Below are 7,677 nucleotides of genomic sequence, written 5' to 3'. Positions count from 1 at the left end.
ACAGGCCTCAGACAGTGTATGGTAGAGTATCTTTAAGAACCTATGAATGCGAAGATGACATGAACCAGATGTCTTCTTGAATATGATATGTAAATTTTCATGAAGATACCACTTAGACACCCCGTCTTTTTTTTTAATTGGATATTTTCTTTATTTACATTTCAAATGTTATCTTCCTTCCCTCTCCCTACTATGAGGGTGTTCCTGATAGACCTAGTGGGGAAATCCCCACTCAATTTCCGATTCGGCGTGCACCCAAAGAATCATGAATAGACCACCCTGATGTAATTACATGAGGTAGTTTAATGACAGAGCTTCGGACCGACACGCATCCCACACAGGAGATAACGGATGTTGGCCACGAGGCTCGGAAGCTAGGGGTTTTTATGGGGTAAGGGACTTAGGGGTGTGGAATTCAGCATAGCGACACACTATTGGCTTATTCAAACATCAGCAGAAAAATTACATGTACGTGCAGGGTGTCAGAGTTCTGTGAGTTGTTGACTCAGTTTAGATAGCCCTGTTATGTCCTCACATTCCTCTTTATCTTATGGTCAAGCTGTTCCCAGGAATGTTTTAACTACGGGGCATACCCACCCATTATCTCCCCTCCCTCGATTCCCCTACACTGAAGCATCTATAGAACCTTCATAGGACCAAGGACCTCTCCTTCCATTGATGCATGACAAGGCCATCCTCTGCTACATATGCAGCTGGAGCCATGTGTACTCCTTTGTTGATGGCTTAGTCCCTGGGAGTACTGAGGGGTCTGGTTGGTTGATACTGTTGTTCTTCCTGTGGGGTTGCAACCCCCTTCAACTCCTTCAGTCCTTTCTCTAGCTCTTCTATTAGGGACTCCACACTCAGTCCAATGGTTGGCTGCTGCTAGCATCTGCCTTTGTATTTGTAAGGCTCCGGCAGGGCCTCTCAGGAGACAGCTATGTCAGGTTCCTTTCAGCATGCACTTCTTGGCATCCACAATAGTTTCTGGGTTTGGTAACTATATATGGGATGAATCCACAGGTGGGACAGTCTCTGGGTGGCCTTTCCTTTAGTCTCTGCTCTACACTTTATCTCTACATTTGCTCCTGTGAGTATTTTGTTCTCCTAAGAAGGACCAAAGCACCCATATTTTAGTCTTCTTTCTTCTTGAGCTTCATGTGGTCTGTGAACTGTATCCTGGTTATTTGGAGCTTTTGGGCTAGTATCCACTTATCAGTAAGTGCATACCATGTATGTTCTTTTGCCATTGGGTTACCTCACTCAGGATGATATTTTCTAGTTCTATCCATTTGCCTAAGAATTTCAGGGTTAGGGTGATAAAATACCCTGAAAAACATAATTTGAAGGAGAGAAAATGTATTCTGGTTCATGTTTCAAAGGTACAGGTAATCATGGTGTCACAACAGCAGTTGGTAACATGCATCCATAATTAGCAAAGAGGAATGCATGCTTATATCCAGCCCACCTCTTTTTTATACAGTCTAGAACTTAGGCCCAGAGAATGGTACTCCTGGGTCTTCCCACCTCAGTCTAGTCAAAACAATCCCTTGCAAGTTCAGAACTAAATAATCCATGGTTGCCTTTGTTTCTCAGCATTGTCCTGTTGACACTTAACATTGATCATCAGACCTTCTATTCCCAGTCATTGTCTTACTTGATAATTGCACATCACTGTGAAGTCAAAATGTCTTTCTAAAGTCCCCCATGACGTGGCTTAAGTCATCAAATTCCAAGATTTAATAAAATCCAAATAACAAGTAGCTTCATGGTTCAACTTAGCCAAGAATAGTTTTTTCACTTAATGATCTGCAGGGCAGTCATCAAAGACAAGTTGATGACTTCTGTGATGGAGGTACAAAGAAGGAGGTACGGATCTGTAGCCTGCTCCTTGGCTGTCTCATACAGGGTTTGTTTAGGAGCATGTAAAATTTGCTACCAACCCAGCATTTGGTTCTAGAACTCTCCCTAATGCAGTTGCAGGACCTTTGAGTAATTCAAGAGAGGTCTTCACTAAGAAAATGGATGGCTCTTGTTGATAGAGCAAATGAAACCAAATTATGAATCTCCTAAAAGAGTCTTTCCTGGCCTCATGGGCAGTGCTTTAGACAACCCAAAGCATTTCAGACTGTGTCTGAGTCAAGCTGGGACCCAGGCCTTCAGGTCCAAGGGTCTCTTTGAGATACAGCTCTGGTAGTATTAAGTAGTGACAGCATACTAGGAAAAGGTGTCTCTAGAGACAAACTCTTTTCAGATTTTCTGTATTATGTGAAATATTATTTTTTGGACATTTTAAATTTTATGAAAGTTGCATCATTTCCCCCACTCCTCTCTCCCTCCAGCCCCTTCCATAGCCCTTCCTTCCACCCCCTGTGTTCTCCCTTTCGCTTTTATCGTGATAGCAACTTCCCAGATTGTTATTGTTACTCATGCATGCGTGTGTGCGTGCGCACACACGCACACACATGTAAATGTGTACACAATATATAAACAACCTATTTTTATCCCTCATCCTTTTGCTAGAGTCATTCATTCTACCTGATATAAGAATCAGGAAGAGACCAGATGGTGTCCCTAAAAGTTTTTTCAGTCTCTGTGAAGAGGATACGAGTAGTGAGACATTTCCTGAGGGTGGAGGAGCTGATGCAACAATACCAGCTAATTCACTGGAAACATCAGTCAGGCTTAGGATGCATAATTTACGCTTATGCTTAACAGCCAATTTAATTTACTCCCACCTTTAAATTCTTAACTTCTGTGCCCCAGGCCCAGATATTTTCTTTCTTTTCTGAGGCTTTTAACTTCTGAATTAAAAACACTTATGATAACTTTATTTCAGTTGAATTTATCTTCATAGAGCCTGATATTTCGGCCTCCAGTGAAGTTTTTATTTTTCTTTTAAATCTTTGCTCTGGGGCTAGAGAGAAGGCCCAACCCTGACTTTAAAAGTGCTTGCTGTTCCTCAGAGACCCTGAGTTTTATTCCTGGCATATGCTTGGGCAGCCCATGGCTGCTTTATCTCAAGCACCAAGAGATTCTTCTCCCTGTCTCTGTGATTCTTGAAACTCCATTAGCAGGCATGATTTTATCCTGTGCCATCTGTGCCTTTGAAGTGGCGGTTAGTTTAATGTGAGTATGGTGCTCTGATCTTAGGTAATTCAGTTTTCACAGGAAGATCATTCATGAGTTCACGTTAGAGCCTGGTTTTAGCTGGACATAGAACTCCTACCTAAAATCCTAGCACTTAGAAGTTATAGGCAAGAAAACCAGGAGTCCAAGATCAGCTTCTGCTTATGTAGCAAGTTCAAGGTCAGCCTAGGCTACCTAAGACTTTCAAACAAAAGGGGCCACTGGCTGTTTGCTAGGGTTGGATCACGGGAGAAGTAAAATTTAAGAACTTCTGGAAATGCTGAGACCTGAGACTGGCAAAAAAAACCAAACCAAAACAACAACAAAACAACAACAACAACAACAAAAAAAACAAAAACCAAAACCAGTAGTGTCTCCAAGAACAGCTAAATTTGCATGTATATGTTCCTGAAGTCATGAATTCGGTGTTTGTGTGTGTATGGTGCACACGTATGCCCAAGTATGTGCAAGCCAAACGTTAACAAGGATTTCTTCCTCAGTGGTTTCTCTGCCTTATTCTTTGAAACAGAGTCCCTGAAGTTGAGCTTATTGTCTCAGCTTAGAATGTCTACCTAGTGAGCCCCAGGGATCTACCCCCATATTCACACACTGTCCCCGCCCCCCGTGCTGGTATTATAGGTATGACTACCATGCCCAGTTTTTATGTGGGTGTTGCACATCTAAATTCAGTGCCTACCCATTGAGACATATCTATCCCAGAGCTTACATCTGAGTTTTGTAGCCATGCTTCATAACTAATTTTGTTCCAGACTGCATTCTTTCCTACTTACAACCATGCAGCCTGACCAGCACTCCTGTGTGATTCTGGATACCCAGCTTTCTCCCTTTCAGGGTGTCCAGACGCCACTGCACACCAGGCTGGAAGGATGAAGCTGAGTCTGGAACAGACAGGATCCCATCCCAGTCTTCTTTCTCTAACGATCTTCGTGTTACAGCTCAAAATTTTAGGCAAAGTCCTACTCCAAAAATCTTCAATGAATTAGATCTCTGAGACGATCTTAGCTTCTGCATATACCTTTATTGGGTTGGGCTTATACACATACACTTTATTTAGATTGGACCGAAGGCTATATGGTTTTGGGAAAAGGGGTGAGAATATCCAGGGTGCACAAAGATTGGCTGAACGCTAAGGCTACTAATATGCCTCACTAGCATGGCAGAGGCATTCCAGGAATTTCACGTGCAGAACTACAGGACATTATTCAGGTAGTTGATCCCCAGGGAAGAGAAAGACTAGCTGACAAAGCTAGTCTGCCATTTTGTACTGAGCAAGGGACTTTCCCTGTAACCTTCAACATTAGCCACAGGATTTTCTGACACTTCTGGAAGATAGAAGTGTCCTTTTTGGAATGCCTCCCTTGGACTAGAAATATTAGGAGGAATGACAAAAATACTTCAGTATAGAACCAGGCCCAAATCCCAAAAGCAGCATGGGTTCATGTCACTCACAAGCAGGGGCAGGAGGGCATCTCTAGGTTAAAGGTAGCTCTGATCTTAGCGGTAGTTTCCACTTCCATAGCTCTTTAACTTAATTTGTAGCCTTGTTCATGTAGCCCTCGATTCTCCCTGTTTTCTACTAGTTAAATGTTTAGATTTAATGATGTTTTTTCATGTTTTATGACTCGATCGCTGGTATCTTGGCCAGTTAAAGCTTGTGGGCAAACACAACCCATGACTAAGGAGATTTCCTCCTCTTCTCTCCTTTTCCTCCCCTCCCCTCACCCCTCCCCCTTCTCTCTCTTTCTTTCCTTCTTTCTTTCTTTCTTTCTTTCTTTCTTTCTTTCTTTCTTTCTTTCTTTCCTTTCCTTTCCTTTCCTTTCCTTTCCCTTCCTTTCCCTTCCTTTCCCTTCCTTTCCCTTCCTTTCCCTTCCTTTCCCTTCCTTTCCCTTCCTTTCCCTTCCTTTCCCTTCCTTTCCCTTCCTTTCCCTTCCTTTCCCTTCCTTTCCCTTCCTTTCCCTTCCTTTCCCTTCCTTTCCCTTCCTTTCCCTTCCTTTCCCTTCCTTTCCCTTCCTTTCCCTTCCTTTCCCTTCCTTTCCCTTCCTTTCCCTTCCTTTCCCTTCCTTTCCCTTCCTTTCCCTTCCTTTCCCTTCCTTTCCCTTCCTTTCCCTTCCTTTCCCTTCCTTTCCCTTCCTTTCCCTTCCTTTCCCTTCCTTTCCCTTCCTTTCCCTTCCTTTCCCTTCCTTTCCCTTCCTTTCCCTTCCTTTCCCTTCCTTCCTTTCCCTTCCTTCCTTCCTTCCTTCCTTCCTTCCTTCCTTCCTTCCTTTCTTTCTTTCTTTCTTTCTTTCTTTCTTTCTTTCTTTCTTTCTTTCTTTCGTTTTCAGAGTCATTCCTGTGGTGATTTGATTTTAGTGTATTCTTACCCACCTCTCTATCCAAGGTATTTCTGACTGTAATTTCAGTTTTATCCTCTTTGTCCTGAAATACTACTTTTGTTTATTCTCTATGACACATGTAATTCCAATATATAACACACTTTCCTTTTACAGACCAACAAAAAGGATTTGATTTTTACTGTTGTTGAAGATTCAGTTCTCAGTTCTAATACATGCTTCCCAGATTTACAGTGCAAATAGACTTAATCTTAAAAGAAGTCTCTAGCTGCTGAACTCTCCTTCTTGTAACCTACAGCTTCTTGTTTCACTGGCACAGTGAAACCATAGTAATGAAAATAACATTGAAAGGCAGGAAACAAAATTATACATCAGTACTTCACTCTGATAGGACCTGGGAGCTCTCAGGAAATATGCCTGTATGACCCTAAGTCATTTAGAAAATAAGTTTTTCATGGTTTGACCACTTTTAAAGCCAATCTTTTCATTGCCATACTTTCTTCTTTTCCACATGAGAGAACACTTCTTCAGACAGCAAGAAAGTATTTCTGAAATGTAACTTTGATCTATTTACTTTGATTTTGGGGAAAAAATACAAATGTCATTCACTTATTAGAAACCATGTAACGTTTAAGCTTTCAGTTGGCAAGGCCAACTAATGTGGAATACATTTTATATCTGTACCTTTGGCTCCCACTCACCACTTGAATTCTAACTGCAGACTTCAGCTATAACGATGGCTGGTTTCTCTTTGTGCGTGCATGCATTTTTTTTTTTTAACTACATCTAAGGAAATAGTTTTTCCCTGTTTAGAATTTAAAGACAATTGGTGGAATCCAGAAATCCAGCAAATGCCAACTGGAAGGGGAAATCTGAACTTAAGTTCTTAGAACAATTAAATCAGATATTGTTTTTTTTTCCTGCTTTCTGCCTGGCATTCTATAATACCTGCACATGATTATTATCTCTAGTCAATTAGATTTTAGAAACTACCTACATTTGCTCTGTAACTGAACAATTTAACATTAGTTTTACATTTAATTAATAGCTTAATTACTATGAGTTGTTAAAGGAGTTCATTTAAGAACATCAAATAAGTGGCATCTATCAACTACTAAATTGTTGTCCATTATTAATTGATACAACCTTGGATTCCAACCAACCCTGCTGTTAAAATGGTTTGAAAGGCTTCCCTAATTGCAAGAACTAGATTTTAAGGCCAGAACGAAATAGGAGTATATCTCTATGGTTTTCTGAGGAAATTAAAATATAAGGTACAGAAATGTTCAAAGAAAAGTACATTTATAAAACTCTAGTTATAAGAAATTTATTTGTGTTTGTTCAGTTTTTGTTTCCATGTCAGCTCTAGAATAAAAGTTCAATTATAACATCATAAAATTTCAGCTGTGGCAACATAATGCTGGTTTCTATTCATAGCTAATATATTCATTCAGATATAGAGATTGAATACATGCTAAGAGATCTATTTGAATTTTCTTATATATATCCCATTAAGTTGTGGTTTAGGTTTTATTTGATTTTTCTTCTTCTAAGTGGATTACAGGATAAAGTTCTGGTACCAATTCCCTTGTTTTTCCTCATACCTAGTTAGAAATTATGTCTTTGTAATTCTCGTTTTGGCATGTAATCATAGACTATTTAGCTGTTCGTTGTATAGATATCTTTCTTCTACAAAGACATAAAAGCCTAGAAATGGAGGCTATGACATTGTCACAATACCCAATATTTATGACTTGGTTACTTCCTAAAGTATTACTAAAATTAATAATTTCTAGGATTTCTAATAATTTATATTAGCAGATAGATACATGTGTGAAATTTGCTGACAATAAGTATAAAGGTAGGCCGGGCGTGGTGGCGCACGCCTTTAATCCCAGCACTCGGGAGGCAGAGGCAGGCGGATTTCTGAGTTCGAGGCCAGCCTGGTCTACAAAGTGAGTTCCAGGACAGCCAGGGCTATACAGAGAAACCCTGTCTCGAAAAACCAAAAAAAAAAAAAAAAAAAAAAAAGTATAAAGGTAGGCTTTTTCTTTTCAGATTCTTGTATATATTTATCTATTTTATTTTGTCTATATTCGTGTTTGGTCTGCATTTCCATATGTGTAGTGTGTGTGTGTGTCTGTGTGTCTGTGCGTGTCTGTGTGTTGGCCTTTGAGGTCAGAAGAGGGCATTGGAT

This window comes from Mus caroli, unplaced genomic scaffold (genome assembly GCF_978045245.1).
Source record: "Mus caroli unplaced genomic scaffold, Mus_caroli_1 scaffold_19, whole genome shotgun sequence".
NCBI lineage: Eukaryota > Metazoa > Chordata > Mammalia > Rodentia > Muridae > Mus > Mus caroli.
This window is presented reverse-complemented; position numbering follows the sequence as displayed.